The following is an 18,137-nucleotide window of genomic DNA, read 5'->3' as shown; positions in this document are numbered from 1 at the left end:
TCTGTGTTTGACCCTCCATGCACTTGCAGAGGAGAGAATCATAAATTCGGATTGTGCTAATGCTGAGTAAAACAAACACACAGAATCTTTGCCCAGACTTGACTTAACTAGCCTTTCCCTTCAGCTTTTCTGCCATCTCAGACTTCTGTACTTTCTTTCCAAATAGTTTCTCCCCTGAGGTGACTAAAGCCATCTGATTCTAAAGTATTCCCTGTGCTTGAGCACGTCCGAGCCTCACCAGCACTCAAACGGGTGTTCTGTACATAGGAAAACTTTACAAAAACAAGCTCCAAGACTGCACTTTAACTCTGACCTTTTCTCCTGTATGCACTGCTGTGAAAGTTCACAGAGAATAAATATTGTAAAACTGTAGCCAGTGGCCAGAGTTCTAATACAAAGCCTTCTTTAATAAAGCTTGTATCTTTTAAACAAGACATGGGGTAAAACAGCCTTCATTTAGTGCTACTTCTGGTGGTTTTGAGTTTCTGTTAATATAAACCCTTCGAGTTACCTGAATTTGTTCTCAGCTTCTTTTAAACAAGTTATAAACCACCTATATAAATTCTTAGTAAAAAAAAAATATTTTTTTGAAAGAATATGTATTGTAGGGAAAGAATGGCCTATAAATTAAGAAGGCAGTTGTACAAGAAGGTCCGTGCTGTCTCTTAGTGCTCAACAACAGCTGCAGAATGAAAGCATGTAAGAAACAGCTACTGTGATCTTTGCCCAACTACACCAACGGGCCGTACGGAGTCTTCTGGAGCCAGAGATTGAGAGGGCCTGGACCTTTTAATGGCTTCTGGTGCTTTCTAAGGATTTAATTGCTTTTTGAATCAATTTATAGTCCTAGCTTCTACAGCATCCTGTGGCAGGGAGTTCAGCAATTTACACGTGTATTTTGTGAAGTCCTTTCATTTCAAACCTATCACCTAATAAATTCATCGGATGTTCCCTATTGTTTCCCATTTCCCTTTTCCTGTGTATTATTTTATAGATCCTCCTTATCCCCTCATCGTACTCAGTCCTGTTTTTTTTTTAAAGTCCCTCAGACAGAAGCCACCCCACACCTTGCTATTCTCAAAATGTCAGTAGCACATTACAGTTCTATCTTTAGGGACCAGGTGCCCTGAACTCCACACAATGTCTCAAATATTCATGTACTAGGGATTTATACGGTCACATTTTAGGTTTCAGTTCCTTCCTTAATCCCATTGCAATAGTTGGCTTGCCTTGTTTTGGCCACCACAAAACACTGAATTGATATTTACAGGGAATTTTTCATTCTATGTCCCTGGTTTTACAGTTCCACATAAATCAGCTTTTCTTAATTACATCCATATTCATTTCCTATGAAAGCACAAATACTCTGCTAATGTACTTTACTTTCTCCATTATACTTCCTTAAGAATCTGTGTCTGCAAGCAACTCAATCATTTGGCAAGAACAGGAGCTTTAATTCCTTCCTGGCTTAAATCTGTGCAAATCATGGATATGTTTGTTTGGACATGTTTAATGTAGAGGGGGGAGCAGGTAACACATTTTATACCGGTAATACACCCTTTCCCCGAACAGCAAATATTTCCTTTGGCAGATGGGCAAAGCTATGGGAAGGAGACCTCTTGTTCTGTTATTGTGGACTAGAAATTCAAGGTGGTGTGTGAAAAGTCTTACACACAAACCCATGGAAACAACCCAAGCATGTGCTAAACTTCAAGAGTGTCGTCCCAACAGATTTGAAGTTACAGAAGAACAGGTTGCAAAGTTACGCATGGAGTTTTACACAGCAGGGCATAAGGTTATCCCTGACATACGTGAGCTCCTTGCGCTCTGTGTGGTTTGTGAGTCCCCAGTCAGAGCTGTGACCTAAGCAGGCCTGTGCTGATGTGAACTTTTTTATTGGACAAACTGAAGCCCGAGCTGTGAGATGAAACACTACTGGGGGCTCCTGAAGTTGATACCACCTTTTGTCAGAGGACTTATCACCCCATCAACTATACGGTGTGGCAGCTGAACTGTGAGCAGCTGTGTGGTCTCCTTATGCCCTTAACACCTTCCAAAGCCCTGCCCCAGGGATACGCAATACAGTCCCATACCCCGAGCCATGGAATTTATCACTCAGTCGTACGAAAATTTTCATATGCAACTCCTCTGACTACATCATTATGATCCCACAGCTGGGACAACCACTTCACACAACCAAGGCCTGGTTAGCATATCCAACTGAATCAGAAATCAGCATCAAAACAGTATCCCTAGTTTAGCAGGTTTGGGGCTCGAGGGTGAAGAGTCGACTGATCTGAGGTTGGAAGGAGTTGGCTTCAGTTGTGGTTTGTTTTTAAAATACGAAGCTTTAATCTGAGTCTGCAATAAAGATGTGCCTAGTTGCCAATATGGGCAGCACAATAAAACATATTTTCCAGTGGACTGTGTAGAAGCCAACTGCGAGGCTGCACAACCTTCTGCATATCAACAGTAAAAAATAGCAATGACTAATCAATAATATTTATCTAAGGGTCTATCAAGATTCCCAGTATAAGCATGGATTGAAATCTTGGCACAACTGAATTAAATGACAGATTGCCTACTCAGTTCAACGCGTTGGACTTGAGCAACAGCTTTTCAACAGTTAGCATTCCAGAGTGGCAGGCAAATTAGGATCAGTAAATACAGAGTATATGCAGACGAGAGGGATTGCTTATCAAACTTTATCACTGTTTTATGACATATCACTGTTTTATCACTGTTTTATGACACCTCCAAGGTGTCATGCTGTAAAAGTCATGACTAAAGAAAGTAATCACGGAACATCTGTAAAGCATAAACATTTTTGGAGGATCATTTCCTCCCCTCTGACCCCGCCACGTTTTACCTTCTTTCTTCAGGCGTGGTGGCCATTCATAACAACTTATATATCGTGATTGTTACTGTTCAGGGGAAGTATATTGGGACCGGAGAGAAGTAAACTGAACTACAACTTTTAATCCAAAATTAGGTCTGAAAACTCATCCCTAGAGATCAGGATTTCTCAACAAAACAGCAGTGGGCGCACACAATAAAATGTAAGGTTTTTCCTGCAAGGTTAGCTGTGGTGATGGTTCAACAGAAATTGATACCAATGATGCATCACAAAGACACGCGTTTGGCTCACAAACTCTTTCCCCGTTTTGACTTTTTCAAACATGTCACACCCGTAGCAGCAGGTGAACCCGTAGAAAACCACAATTGAGAACTTGATGCTTTCTGGGAAGCTGAGGGTAGTTATCTAGCTCCTAAGATGCTGTGCTCTCGGGAAGGGGAAGATCTGAGCACTAAAGGATACTTCTACCTTTGCTCCAGAACAGGAAAGATCTCGACTGAGCTCCTACAGTCACAGCTTGAGAACGCTCAGGTCCCTTCCAGCCCACTACTTCTGTGCAACAACTGGGGGGATACCCGCAAAGAAAATAACCAGATTTACTTACTATGTGGTAAAGTTCATGTCGTGGCTCAAATGTGCTTGGAGAGCTCTCATTTCTAGTCCAGTCTTCCATTCTGCTTGCTCTTGCAAAGAAGGCATACGGCAGTACTTTTGATGGGCTGATCCTGTCAAAATAATTACATTACTTGGTATTACAGCTTCAGTGCAGGGGAGGTAGAAGAGACAAGCTGCTTGAACATGCTAAATTATTGAGATTTGCAAGGTAGGTGATTTTGTAATTTTTTTTTTAATTGACATTTTTATTAACTAAATCCACAATCAGAATTCATTGTTTTTGAAAGTGTTGACAGAACCTGGAAGCTGTCAATCTTATATCCACAGAAACACCGTGGTTTGTCATGGCAGAGCAGCATCACCTCCAAAGGACATTATACTTGACTGACCAGCTTCCACAGTGAAATCTAAATATTGCATACCACATACCAATTTCTTACTGTTCTAAGGGATCAACCTTTCCTTCCAAGTTATCCTAACCAGCTAAGCAAATCTATCTTAAGCAGCTATTATCACCTGCTCAGTAAGTATTTTTTTCTTAAAAACAAGGGAAAAATGAGTACTGTTTGTGAAGGGATAGTTCTTCCCTACTTTCATCTTGACACAGACTGAATTTGGCTCCTTCCTGGTGACTTTCGCTAAAGTCATTTTCATGGAAGGTTAGAGAATGCTGACAGATGATGAAGTGTCTGAACGACAAAGGAGCTGGATGGCTTAATGGAGCCCTGTGAGACTAGGGATCTTAATGCTGCCGAGGATTAACCTTAATTGTATTTATTATATAATTAATTATGTTAGGGACTTACAACCACTGATAGTTGGCTTAGTTATTCTGTATTCGAACAAACACAGTACGGCTGCTAAACTAGTGCAATTGTAAACACGGGCACAAGTCAGACCTGAATCAATAGCACAACACACCTTCAATTATACCTGTTCAACGTGGGAATGCTAATTGTGTCCCCTCTGGTGTTAAGTGTTTAGCCTCTTACAATGCCATGATTCTATGGATTTCTCCAGTTGTCATAGCCTGTTGTGAGAAACAATACCCACTTCCATAATACAAAAAGTATATTAAGAATATTAGCATGAACTATTGTCTCGCATTGTGCACACAGCAGAAAAATGGGCTCACGCCTTTGTTTCTCCTTCTTCCCCACTGCTTGAATTTTACCTTTCAAATCAATCTTCTCATACAAGCTTTGCATTATTCTCATCTTTCTTTTCTAACTTGCTAACTGCTGACAACTGCCATACTGTGCAAATCATCTGGAAAACTCTCACTGAACTAAATGAGAGGAAGATCTTGTCCATCACTTGAGGATTGCTTTCAACATCTACTGTCGTATCCTCACCCCCAAATCATTTGAGCCCTGTCACTGCAGACTTTATGCCGAAACAGGCAATGGCTCCCATTTGCTCAAACTGCTGCTGCTTCATTATCTTTCCCTCCTGTTGTTCTCTCCTAAAAATCTTTGCCTGAATCACCCACCTTGTGCACTGGGTAGATATTTCTGCCTTCTGGTGCTCTTCTTGCCTTCCATACCTAATTTAATTTCCTCACACCAAATTCCAGTTTCCAAAGTCTTTCCAGTTTGTTTTCTGTGTTCTTTTTGTCCCTAATTAGACTGGGTACCATCATCATAACATGGCTGGAATGTCATTTCCAGCTGGAAATTCCTTGATATTGTTGGATATTGAGGAAGTGGTTAGAGAACTTTCTATCTTTGGCTGTTCTGGCTGCCAGCCTAGCCTGGAGGCTGTGTCTGATAAGTATCAATAAACTACCGCAAGATACAAAATTAATACTTTCATTTGCAAACAGAATTCAGGACATGAAAATATGTCCAAAAGCCTGTTCATTTCTCCTGCCTGAAATCAAAATATTTCTGCTTGCACTATTGTATCATTTACACATACTTTTATGTTGTGCTCATCCCGTCAAACATCTATCACGTCTAATTTCTATTTCCAAGGGCACTGTTGTGTTCCATAAAATGCAGTTCCTCTAACCTTCAGGCACTTCTATGTTTTCCCAAATTCAGCTTTTAGATTTGAAGGTCTGTGGGTCAGGGATTTGTTTTTCTGCTATTTTTGTCTTATTAGACATTTTTTCTCTTGCTGTTGGATTTTCTTGGAAATTTATTTTCTATGTGTAATAAATCCATTCTAGAACCCTAAATTATGGTGGTGACGCATACGGTCAGTTAAATCTATCCTCTCCAGCCTTGCCCATCTTCTTGGCACAACCAAATGCCCCAGAACGTCTTGCAGCCTCAAATCTAAATTATCGCTTGGTAACTTCCATTTAAGTTTTCTGCTACCATTGTTCATTTTCTCATTTTCTCATTTAAGCATTCTTCTATACAACTAAAAGCATCAGATGGACTTAAACTTCACAACAGGTAAGGCAACTGCAGTAGTTACCGTTCTTCACTCCAGAACTTCAAGAACTGTTTATCGTCATTCTTTTTTTTCGTCTTTCAGAAAGCAGAAACGTTTGTGTAACAATGTCATATTAAATGTGCTACAAACATTTCTCCCTTTCTTCTAAAATTTTAATTTGGAGAAGAAAACGTAAATCTGAGCAGTAAGAGACGTTAGGTAAAAGTGATCTCAAAACTTTTTTTTTTTCCCCAAACAGAGGAACTTCAAGTTCTGGAAACTTTTTTTTTTTTTAGTGCTAAATCACAAGTTTTGTTTTTGCAGGTAAGTTTTGTGTACTTCCATTAATGTGACCACTAATGTGAAGACAGCGTGAAATACATGGTGAAATAAAGGTATGATTTGCCAACAGTGTACTTATAAATGCAGTTGAACTAGAAAGTCTTGAAAAAAGGTAACAAACAGCGTAAAACATCACTAAATTCTTCATGAAAGATATTTATGTGAATTGTGGTGTAAACATTTGCAGGATGTGAGTCATATAAAAATGTAGGAATTTGCTGTTTTATGAAGTCCAAGTAAGTTACAGCAATTTTTCTATGCTTTTAAACTTCAGAAAACAGACTTTTCTTTCTAGCATCGTGAGGCTGTGCGTGTCACTGAAGTAGCAAAGCTTTGAGTGCCGAGTACGGCAGGAATTGAGCTTTGCTTCACCTTTCAAGTTCGTGTGCTTTAGAAGTAGCAGCCACCACTGCTCCACTTCACTTACGGCACCTTTTTACCAAGCTATCAAATTAGGCCTCGTCTCTTCCAGGCTCCCGAGCGTGCCCACCCATACCCAGCCGGACAGGCGGCGCGCAGCACCCTGTCGTGCCTCAGCCGTTACCGCTGAGGAATTACGCCCGTGAAGCCGACTGCCTCCCTCCCGCCTGCTGTGCGGGCGTGTGCGTGCAGTGCTCACCAGAAACCAAAAATCTAACAGCGATAATGGCGCGCCTGCAGGAAACAAGCCCAAAGTGGGCAAATTTGATAAATTGGCGGCGTCCACGTATATTTGTCCCCTCACCTCAGCGCCGTACCACACCCACAGCAGCTCCTGCCACCTGTGTGCGCGAGGCTTGTCCCTGAGCGGCCACCGAGCACCGCCTTCGCCCCGCTCGACGCCTCCGTGCCCTGTGCCGGGCCTCACCCTGTGCCCCCGGCCCCTGGGGGCTCCGGGGTGCCCCGTTCCCCGCCGCCCGGGGCCGCCCCGCGGCGCTGTCCATGGTGTGAGGGAGCGGCGGGGCCGGGCGGGGCCGGGCGGGGCCGCGCTGAGGAGGGAGGGGGCGGGGCCAGGCGGGGCGGGGCGGGGCCGCCCCGTGGGCGGCAGTCGGCACGAGGCCGCGCGGTCACGTGCGCGGCGGCGCGGTCACGTGGGCGCGCCCCCGGCGGCGGCGGCGGCGGGAGGCCCCCTCGGGCCGGGATGTAGTCCCGGCTGGGGGCGGCGGAGGGATACCCGCGCGGCGCCGGTCCCAGCCGCAGGGCGCGGCGCCTCCTAGCGGGGCCGGGGTAGATCCCGCCGCCGTCTCCTCAGCCGCCGGGGGGGCTCCGGGCCTCTCGCGAGAGCCCTCCCCCGCCTCAACTCACCCCCCCGGTTAGCGCAGCCCCCTCCCCATTACCAGGAGCCTCCCCGCGGGGCCCGGCGGGGGCAGTGCCGACGGGAACCCACCGCCGCTCTGCTCTCCCCCCCCCCGGGGCGCGGCCCCCTCCCTCCCCTCCCGCCGGACAATGAGTCCCGTATGCTAATGAGCGCCTGGCGTCACTTCCGCTCTTTCTCGGCCGCCATCTTGGCCAGGGCAGGTTCTGGGCAGGAGGGACCCGGCTGTATTGTCCGCAGGGCGCCCGGGGAGACAGAGCCCCCCCCGCACCCCCCCCGCGCCTCCCGCACCCCCCGCGCCCCGGGGCCCGAGCCCTGTGAAGCCGCCGCCCCCCCGGGGCCCGCTCCCCACAGCCGCCCCCTTCCTCCTTCTACTCCTCCTCCTCCTCCTCCATCCCCCCCCTCACGCAGCCCCCCCCCCGCCCCCTTTGTCTCCCCCGCGCCGCCGCCGGCTGCGCTCCGCCCGCCCCGCACACACACGGCGCACACACACACACACACACACACCGCTCACACCCCCGAGGCTGAGGTGCCGGGGGAGCGCCCGCCCTCGCTGCCGAGGACAGAGAGCCCCGGGCAGGTAGGTGTGTGCGCGGCGCCGCGGCACGGCCCGGCTGCGGGCGGCCCCCGCCCGCCTCAGGACACGGCCTGGTCCCCCCCCCGGCGGGACCCGGCCCCGGGGTGGTCGGCTGGGGGGCTGCGAGGGGGGCGGGCGGGCCCCTTCCCTTCCCTTCCCTTCCCTTCCCTTCCCTTCCCTTCCCTTCCCTTCCCTTCCCTTCCCTTCCCTTCCCTTCCCTTCCCTCCGCCGTGCCCGGCCGCACACCCGTTGAAGCGCTGAGGCCGCCCCAGCGGGCGGCGGGGACCGCTGCGCCGCCGCCTTCCTTCCCTCCTCCTCCCCTTCCCTCCCTCTTTCGCTTCCCTTCCCTCCGGCCGCTCAGGGGACCCGTCCCGGAGCCAGCATCCCGCCGCTGCTGTAGGGCCCCGGTGGCGGAGTTGGGGCCGGAGCCAGGCGGGCAGCAGCCCCCAGCCCGCCGGGAGGAGCCGGAGCCGCTGCCCCGCGCCGAGCCCCAGCCGCGGGATGCAGCCCAGCAGCAGCAGCGGCGCCGCCTCGCTCGGCCCTGCCCGGCCCCGCCGCGGGCTCCGGCCGCCGACCCCCGGCTCCCAGACAAAGGCAGGGGGGGAACAGCGGAGGCCGAACGCCCCGCTCCGCACCCCGGGGCTGCTCCCCCTTCCCCGCGCTCGGCGATCGCAGCCCGGGGGCGGGGGAGGGAGGGAAAGGTTTCCCAAACAAGTACCGCGGTGTGGGTGATGCTGAGCCTCAGCCTGCCCCTCTCCGTTTATTTTTTTTTCATAATTGTTTTTCTTTCCACCCAGCTCCCTCTCCGTTCAATCCGGGATCGTGGCTCCCGGTTTCCGAGCGTGGCCGGGGAGAGGAGGAAAAAAATAAATATATAAATAAAAAAATACCAGCCCCCACCCAAAATGCAGCGCAGCCCCGCCGGAGATGAGGGCGGGCGGCGGCAGGGGGCGCGTTCCCCGCGCCGGGCACGGCTGCGGCGGGGAAGGGCCGCGCAGCGCCGCCTGCGGCCTCCCCGCTCCCGGCCGAGCCAGCGGGGCAGGCCCCGGCGGGCTCCTGGCACCGGACCCGAGGGTCCCCGGCCGGCCTCGGCCCCCCCAGTGCCCGTGCACCCCCGGCCGGGGGTCTGGAGGTGGCTGGGGAGTCCCCCGGGGGGTGAGCAGCGCCTGGAGGGGCTGCGTGGTTCGCTGAGGCTGGTACGCGAGGCTGGGTGGAGGGCGGCGGGTGTCGTGTTGGGACTCGGTCGTGGCTCCTGGTGCCCTTTGCCTTAGGAACTCGCATGGCTCTTACGCCTTCCAAGCGCACGGCTGCAGGGGGAGAAACTTCGGGTGTGAGGCGGCACGGAAGGGTTGGCCGCATTGTTAGGGGCGGTGGGCGAGGCGGGATGAGGGAGACCTCGACGTCTTGAGACTTTGTTTGTTAGACGTGTTGGAACCATTCGGTAGGTCGGAAAGAGGTTTTGATTCCTTGTAGAAGAACTACAGGTTTTTCTTCTCCAGGTTGTTTTTGCTAGCTATGTTTTTGTTCATTTTTACTACTATTTTCCATTTGGACGTGAACCATGTGCCTGAGATAATGGAGACACCATTCCTACCTGCCAACGTAGCGTGGTCTGAGGTTGGCGTGGCTGCTGCATAGCACGGTGTGCACCTCCTGCAGGCCACCAGCATTGTTCCCCACCACGGGATCTCTGCTACTTAGAAAAACTTTCCCTTGGGGTGGCTGATAACCAACAATTACAGGGCTTACAGCGCTTTGCCATAGTTGCCATCCGTCCAGGTGAGAAGGATGGATCGTCCTGTTTAAAAAAAAAAAAAAAAAAGCTTTCTTTTTCTGGCGTTTAGTAACAAACCCTGTGTTTGGTTCTGCTTTAGACATAATTTTTACAGATGTTGGGCAGTAATGTGGTATGAGCAGATCAACATCTAACACAATATGTGTTGAAATCTTAAAACATTGAGAAGAGGTAACAAAAAAGTACTGTTGTTAACAAAAATTGCACTTGGGGCTGATGGGTCGTAAGATGATTGTTACCTTTGCTGAAGATGCTTACAGTAAATACAGATGCTTACAGTAAACTTCAGCCACAAACCAAAAACTTATTCTCTTCCAAAAGTAATAAAAAGATGAACATTTTTTTGCTTTCTAATAGCAAACCACCCTTTACGAAAATTAATAGTATTTCTTATCAAGTAACTTTTTTTTTTAAAGAGTTTTTAGTATCTATTAGAAATGAAATGCTTCCAGTGTTTGAAGACAACTCTCTAAGATCATCGCAAATTGATACGTCTGGAATGCTCCCTTATTAGGGAAAAAAAACCCTCAGGTTATTTTTAACTTGAAGTGAATGGTTCACGATACGGATTCTATAAACCTGTATCTCTTTTAGGTTACTACTGTTTATGCTTGAAAGTGTATTACGTGGATCTGCTAGAGTTGGAAAGTCACTGTGGGCTTGTGAGATCACTTGTGTTAGGTTTTCAGGAGAGAAGTGATTGGATGTGCGAGGGATGGTGAAGGTGAAAGGTGGCTGTGCCTGCCTGTAGGTAAGAGGCGAGTGGTGAATGTTGTCTGCTCTCAGAGTGCCCAGGAATGAAAGATCTTCACAGCAGAGGAACTTCTTGGCTGTTTTGGAAAGCGCGTGCCCATCAGTGTTAAGCATTAGCTTCACAAACAAAACATCTAGGAAGACTGGACGTGCTCTCCAGGATGAGATGAATAACTGATTTTTTTCTCTGTATACGTAGGATAGAAGTTAACAGTTGTCAGAAGATGCCCATTAGCATTTTCAGAATTGGTATGTGTCACTCACAGTGGTGTATTACAACAGCGTTTTAATTGAGCGTGGAAATAATTCGACAGTAGTGTAAAGTATCGTTTGTTAGGTACTTCCCAAACTGAACTCTGCAGTTACTGCATTCACTAGTAAAATAGAAGGGGATGCCAGAGAAATTCCTAGATGAATGCCAGCACAAATTTTCTGTGGAAGGTAAGTTGTGCTTCTGTCACACTGCAGAGTGAATAATAGATGATTATTCCCAACCCAGCTTTACTACTCCATAATAATAGTAAATACCGAAAGTAAATATTAAATTTTAAAGTAGCACTCTTGCAATGCGTAACTCAATCAGAAGCACACTGGTAATCAAAAGTCGTGTAGCCCAAATGTGTATTCTACAACTCTATATAAAGATCTGATTGATGCTTTAAAAAAAAGGCGGAAATCATTTTATGGGAGAAAAGGCAGTGCTCATGGGTTAGCGTATTTATTTTTGGGTAGCTGCAAATAAGACTCAGCAGCAAGATAAGATATTTATTGATCTTTGTTTTTTCCAGAATTGGGAGGTTATCTTTGCTCCAGCATTTGAAGTAAGTTTGAGACACAAAATTTATGAATTGGGGATGGACGAAACAGCATCAGATATGATGAGACAGTCTAGAGTCACTAGGACATAGGTGCCAGGAGAGATGCACCGAGTGTGACTTAAATTGATCAGTTAGTTTGTGCGGTTCACTGGTGTGATTTGGTCTGCTTTGGATGGACAAAGATGCGCTTCATTTATTAGTTCATTTGTTCAGACGAGTTTGTATTTTAATAATGCTACATTCTCTGTTTTTTTCTTTTTGATACATTTAACATACTTATTTAAAAGAATAACAACTGACTATGTTGGCCTGCATCTAAACAAGCATTATGTTATTTTTGATTGTTCAGATCTGCTCAATGCTTAGAATTATTTTGATGTTGGGTACAATTTTTATTAATTGTAAAAGTGTAATAGTTAATGTGGTAGTAGTCCTGTTCCTGTAAATAAATATGTTGATAGAAGTTCACGTTTCCTAGTAATAGTATGAGCTATGGAGATGAGAATAAATGATACTGGTGTAAGGATAGTGTAATACAAATACCTGTACACGCATTGGAAGATAAAGAATTTCTAATTACATTAATTTAGTTAAAATATCTGCATGTATCCAATACTTTCTGTATACATGGAAGGTTTGTTTTGACTGACCTGACATATTTTGGGAAAAATGCTCTTGCTTTCCTAGTCAGGTTGGTCAAATTGGCTTGTTCATTTTGAGCTTTCAAGAAATACTTAGATCTAGAGTAAGAACCAAATTCAGTTCTAGACTTGAAGAAAGATTTTCAGAGAGGGTGTAACTCTGGCTTACCTGTCTGAGGGCCATATGCCTCAAGGAAAGACGGTTCTTCAGAACTTCGCTGCAGCTGATGGTGAAAGGCAGGCACGAGGCTCAAATTCAGCATCCCATTCTTCCTTCACATCAGTGCTTTTGAATGTGTATGACAGTTGATGAGGTGATGGTTTTGAATAAGAGTTCAATAAATACTGTTTTTTCCTGCAGTGAGTCACTTTTCACTTACCACCCTTTATATATCCTTAGGTGGTTATTTTTTTAAAAGGTGGCATGCGTAAGAGATTGTTTAGGTCCATGCTGCCTGTTGGGTCCCAATTACCTGTGTAATTGTCTCTGTGAACACATCACACCTGCAAGTTCTTGCCTATCCACATCATGTGACAGAATGGTTCCTTTAGAAGCTACTTAAGAGATTTTTGGAACAAGTCACAAGAAATAGAAGTTTAACTATTAACACCTTGTCCACTGAAGAACACTCCTCCAGTCTTTTACATGTAGGAAAGGGCATGGGCATGCTCTCAAGCCTGGCTTCACTGGCTGCTCTTTCTTCCTTGTCCATCTCCTTTGCTCTCTTTCAGACCTCAGCCTTTGGGCGTTCTTTCCGTTACCCCTTTTTACCTCTTTTGTGTATTGATTTCTGATGTGACTCTGGATCTGATAGCTCTTCACTTGTGCTGCATCTGGGCTAAAGCGGTTCTTAGTGATGCAGATTCATAGCAGCAACAGTAAGGGGGCAAAATATCTCTTGAAATCTAAGTAGACAAAATACTGGTCTTAAAATTGCTTTTTTTTTTTTTTTCTCCTAAGAAGTCAAACTCAAGTTTGTGATCTGTTGTTTTGCTTTGTTTCCCCATTCCTGCTGCTGCTGCTATGAAGCCTTTTGAATATCGAACGTTCCTGAGTCAGACCGAAGACAGCAGTAGCTGAGGTGGATTAACGCTGGAATGTAGTCAGGGATTGGAGCACTTGGGAGCTATGCTTAGACAGAAAGGGAAAGAGGTAAGAAATGTGGAGTGGTAAGACCGATTTTTTTAAGCTCTTATTTACAGTCTTTACCCAATCATTTTTTGGTAAATGCTTTACTCAGCGTTTGTGCATAGCATGTGTGAAGTGGTAAGGCAAAGGAAAAACAATTAGCATCAGCCTACTTCACAGGCTATTTTTACATTTTAAATACTTAGATGCTAGCCAGTTGGCGAGGTCCTGTCAGCATCTGATACATCCTCTATCTGAGAAAACATGTATTGGCAGGATTTTAGATGAGCTTGTAAAAGTGTTTGTATGCTCTCTTTTGTTTTGTTGGTTTGTTCTGCCACTTAAACCAGCATGCAAGCAATGCATTTTACTAGTTAGGACACACTAAGGGGTGCAGTTTCACTCGTGGTATAAATACATCTTGTCTATACTGCCTCTACAAGGAGTAGTACAAGCCCCACTTCCTGCCACCTTACTTGTACCAGTCCTAGCACTTCTGCTTGGGAGTGCGGAGGAACTGCTCTGGCTGTAAAAGACTACATTTCAGTTGAATCAGTTCTCTGCTCTGGCTGCTGCACAAGTCCTGTTGCTGACACAGTGGTGGTGTCAAGAAAACACGATAGAGAGAAGATAAGACTACCAGTGGTGGTGTAAGGAAAACAGGATAGAAGATAAGACTGCCATTTGCACTTGCAGTCTAATTTCTGTTTGCAGTTTCACAATCGGTGTAATCTGATCATAAATTGTATCTATATTGATTACGTGCTTTGTTCCTGCACAGTTTAGAGATTTCTATTCAAATGTGGGTTTTTTTTGAGTTTTGGATTGAAAGATTATGCTTGGTTTTATTTAATTTGTAACTGCAAATTCCCCAAATCATTTTTGTTCAGGGATTGTTCATGTTTAGTTACAATCCAGATGAGGATCATGTTTGGAAATCGTAAAGCATATTCATGCAGCCTTTTTTTTCCCTGATCACTGAAGTGTGGATATCATGGTGTAAGCAAATAATATCCTTTGTGCTTCAGTGACCTCTAGTCTTGATTTCAAATTTCTGTAAGATGGGCAGGCTTTAGTACAGTTCAAATAGAAATATTTAAGAAATAGCCCTAAACAAGCAAGACTGTTGTATTGAGCATGTACATTACGTATTGATTTCACTGCACAAATGTGGTTTCACGTAAATGTTTATCTTTGGAGACCATGAACAGTCACAAAAGATATTCAAGATAGCAGTAGGGGGGAAGCTTACTTCTTGGTGCTACTGCCTCTAATTTAAACTTTCCTATGCACTGAAGTATGGCATGCCCTAAAGAATAACGGATACAATTTAAAACTGATTTTCAGAATGCAGTAGGAACTGGCAGAATTGCTGGTGTTTTTATGTGTTCAAAAGATCATTAGAAAATATTTAAATTTAGCTAACAATGTGCTTTTTATTTTTTAACGTCAGCCTATGTCATCAAAATAAGAAAACCCAACAAATTCCTGGCAGAGTGCAAGGTAGCAGACTACTCATGAAGAAATAAGGAGTTACTGTTCCTAGAGCAGTGGGAATTTGGCCATCTTGTATTTTACATTGGGGCATAGAAATCACACAGTGTACAAAATTTATACTACTAAGCAAAGGTTGATAAGGAAATAGTTAATTTCCTTTTAGCTATGCAGTTAGTGTACACACCCACCAGATGGAGCTTCTGGCACCAGTGGAAAATTCCAGAAATCAAGCAAGAATGAGAAGTGTGTGAATGACTTAGAAGATCCCTGTCTGCTGGGCTGCAGAAGATATTTTTTTAACCTTTAAAAAAAATGAATGGAAAGTAAGATCAGCCTTCCTGAGCCTTCTCACTAGAACTGTCTTCCATAGAAGTTCTTCCTCTGTGATGGGAAGTTGGAGTTGTTAGCATCAGAGTCACCAAGTTGAAGATAGACAATAAGCTCCAAAAAAAAAAAAAGAGAGAAACAGTTTCATAAACCCTTGCTGAAGTTCACATAGAATCACAGAAACAGCGCGTTAAGGTTATTAGCCAAAGAATTTCCTCCAAAGGAATGTGAGTGTGGCTGCTTTTTCTATTTTTTTTGTTGTTGTTTGTTTGTTTTAGTACTACATTTTAGAAAACCTACTGATGTCCAGAGAAGTGGTGTGAACAGTCCTTTTTCTTTGGCACACTGATTTAATCTCTGAAGTGATTTCAAAATCTTTTTAAAGTCTTTAATTGGCAAAGGAACTTTTAAGAAATAGCCTATTTGACTGTGAAGGACAGCCAGGGGGTTTCATGCACAGAGGTCTGCAGAAGTTTTACAATACATAGGCCAGGTACCAAAATACACTTGCTAATTCCCTTCAGTTCCGATTACCGTAGTTTCAAAACACCATGCCAGATTTTTACAGAAGATTTGATTGGGTTTTCTGTTTACTTTACATCTTTCTAATATGCCTAGTCCTGTTTTAGATACAGACACAAGTTAAAGGGCTTGGGGGCTTGTGCTAGCCTAAGGGTCTAACATGGCACTGTGCACACACAACTGTCTAGTTGGAGTTGAGGTGTTAGACAAAAGTTAGCTGGCAGCCATGGTGTTACATGGGCAGTAGCTGGTGTTGCAGATGGTGGAGCTGATAATGCTGTGGAGGTGCTCTGTGTTTAAAATGTTGCCAGGAGAGTAGAGCGCGTGCTGTTACAAAACAGCCTCTGTTTTAGGATTATAGCAGACTTGAAAAATGAGCTCTTAGTTGTCTGGCATTTAAGATGTGCTGTTAAACTGTAAATCTCATTACCTTCACAGGAGATGTGGGTGCACAGCCCCTCTGAAAACTAGGCCAGAAATGCTTAAATAAGGAGAAGAGTGCAAACAGAAGAAAGTGGAAATGCTTATTGTAAGCCAGAGATAGCTGTGTCAGGAGTAGACTCTTTATTCAGTCAGTGCACGGAGGAGAGGTATTTAGCTGTAACTCTTACCTTCTCGTGGAAATTTTTGTTAGTTTGTAGTTCTCCCAACTTCTCTCTTCTCCCTGGTGTTTCTGCTCCTGGTATTTTTGGTTTGCTCACTCTTCCCTGTGATACCTTTCTGCTTCCTGACTATCGCTTTTCCTTGCACAACTGTCCTGGGACTTTCAGGTCCTGGAGCCCCAACCTTCTTGCCAAAGATACAGGCCATCGTTGTCCTAATGTGAATACAGAATATTATACACCACACTACTACGTAGCATCATTGAAGCTGCGTACATGAGGAGGCTGCGTTTCCATTGCTGCAGGAACCATAGGTTAATTTTCTTGCATATTTTTCTTGCATTTTTTAAAAATCTTGCCCAGTGTTGCACTAACAGCCTTCCTTGTGAGTCTGTTTTATGGCTGGCTTTTTACAGCATGCTACTAACTTCAATTAAACAGACAAATCATTAAAAATCTTATTTTAAACGCAGTTGGAATAGGTTCTATGAATCTAGGCAGGTAAAAAGAAAAATACCAAGAAACTTAACAGTCTTGTTTCATTACGCCCAGGAACACAGCTGTTGTCAGCTCTGATACAGGCCACTGTGTTGCACTGTAGCATGCAAACCAAGAACTTCTCCAAGTTCAAATACTATCAAAATAAGGGCTAAAATAAAAGTATTTGGGATTACACAAAGAAAGAAAAAATGCCAGAAGCTTGGTGATTCTGATCAGCAACGCAACGCAGGGAAATGATACTGAGTCTTTGGGAGGCCCAGTATGGGATGAGTACTTCTGTGTGCTCAGTGTTTGTATCTTCAGACTGACCCACTAATTGACACTGATCTGCTCTCAGTCCTGCTCAGTCCTCATCCAGAAGTGTTCTTTCTGCACTGAGAATGCAGTGGGAGAGAGGTAATTTGGACTTGACAGAGATACAGGGATATAAATTCTCCTTTCTAGCTGGGAAATAATCCAGTATGAAAGAAAACAACCTGCCATTCTTACCTATTTGAAGGTATGGCTAGTGGTCTTGTTAAAGCATATGCAGCGTTCTGTTCTGTCTCACTGTGAAGTATCTTAAGAATTTTGTCTTTTTAAATTTTGTTAAAACATCTTAGTATCTTCTGTTGAAGCCATGCTAGCTGAAGAAAAATGATCTTTACTTTAAGCTGTGGATGTTCTGTCTGAATGATCAACAGAGAAAAATTAACCGTTTTAAACAATGAAAACTGCTGTGGTAAACTAAATGACTCCACAAGTGTTGCTTTTGTAAACTTTGCATTTGCTTGTTCCAGTTTTAATGGTACTATTGTTGTGTCTGGTGTTCCCAATATTTTCAAAACTGAGTTTCTGTCCATGGGTGATGTGTGTCGAAGAGATACCAAGTCTTCCTAGAGCAACATAATCGTTTACATGCCATTGCCCTGAACAGTGTACTTCACGTCCTCCTACTAACAGCCATATAACTGGAAACTTTAATCTGAATGCTTCCCAAATGAGTGTGTTTCCCTAGGGTTGTGGCTGGCAGCCATGTCACCTGTTTGATCTCCCACGGTCTTGTAATTTAAGGTGGGACTGTACTTGTATAGGAAACTTCTAGGAAAAATTACCTGTATGAGGAAGTGTTGGTGCTTCAGTAAGTGTGCTTGGTGTACAGGGTGCAGCTGTGCTGCCGGCACTAATAGCTCACATGCGGTATGAACGGAGGCCCTAGACACTTAAATCAAAAGGTTACATGAAGTGTGAATAGGAGCGTTCATCATGGTATCCTGCTGGATTTCTGACCTGGGTAACTTAATTGAATTGTTAGTACCAGAATATTCTTTGGGTAACATCACCTAGAGAAATCTGTTTAAACCACAAATCTGCTAAAACTTTCTGCAGCACTCTTAACCTTGCTGGATTGCACCCCACAGTAGCTCCATGTCAGTAAAGGTACCGTATACATGGTTTTAGAATCCTTTGCAATGAAACGTACGTTATAAATGTGAGATTGCC

At 44.9% G+C, this 18,137-nt stretch overlaps 1 protein-coding gene and 1 long non-coding RNA gene across 11 annotated transcripts in view; one reads left to right on the top strand and one right to left on the bottom strand.

The window, feature by feature from the left end:
• LOC121079334 overlaps positions 1-7,037 on the bottom strand; it is a 43,482-nt gene extending 36,445 nt beyond the window's left edge. The window contains exons 1-2 of the long non-coding RNA XR_005824983.1: positions 6,924-7,037; positions 3,462-3,582 (exon numbers count right to left, since the gene is read on the bottom strand). This is a non-coding gene — a long non-coding RNA (uncharacterized LOC121079334). The remainder of the gene's footprint in view (positions 1-3,461; positions 3,583-6,923) is intronic.
• Positions 7,038-7,656: 619 nt separating this feature from the next.
• LOC121079323 (activity dependent neuroprotector homeobox) overlaps positions 7,657-18,137 on the top strand; it is a 31,879-nt gene continuing 21,398 nt past the window's right edge. For 2 of the 10 annotated variants that reach the window (XM_040576424.1, XM_040576422.1), the window contains exons 1-2: positions 7,657-8,073; positions 13,108-13,230. The gene's annotated coding sequence lies outside the window, so the exon portion shown is untranslated. Of the gene's footprint in view, positions 8,074-9,162; positions 9,850-10,817; positions 10,868-11,406; positions 11,440-11,459; positions 13,231-18,137 lie in introns of those variants that run through there. The other 8 variants (XM_040576420.1, XM_040576418.1, XM_040576426.1 and 5 more) reach the window with 6 other exon arrangements.

The sequence above is a fragment of the Cygnus olor genome, chromosome 16, assembly GCF_009769625.2.
Source record: "Cygnus olor isolate bCygOlo1 chromosome 16, bCygOlo1.pri.v2, whole genome shotgun sequence".
In the NCBI taxonomy this organism is placed as follows: domain Eukaryota; kingdom Metazoa; phylum Chordata; class Aves; order Anseriformes; family Anatidae; genus Cygnus; species Cygnus olor.
This window is presented reverse-complemented; position numbering and strand designations above follow the sequence as displayed.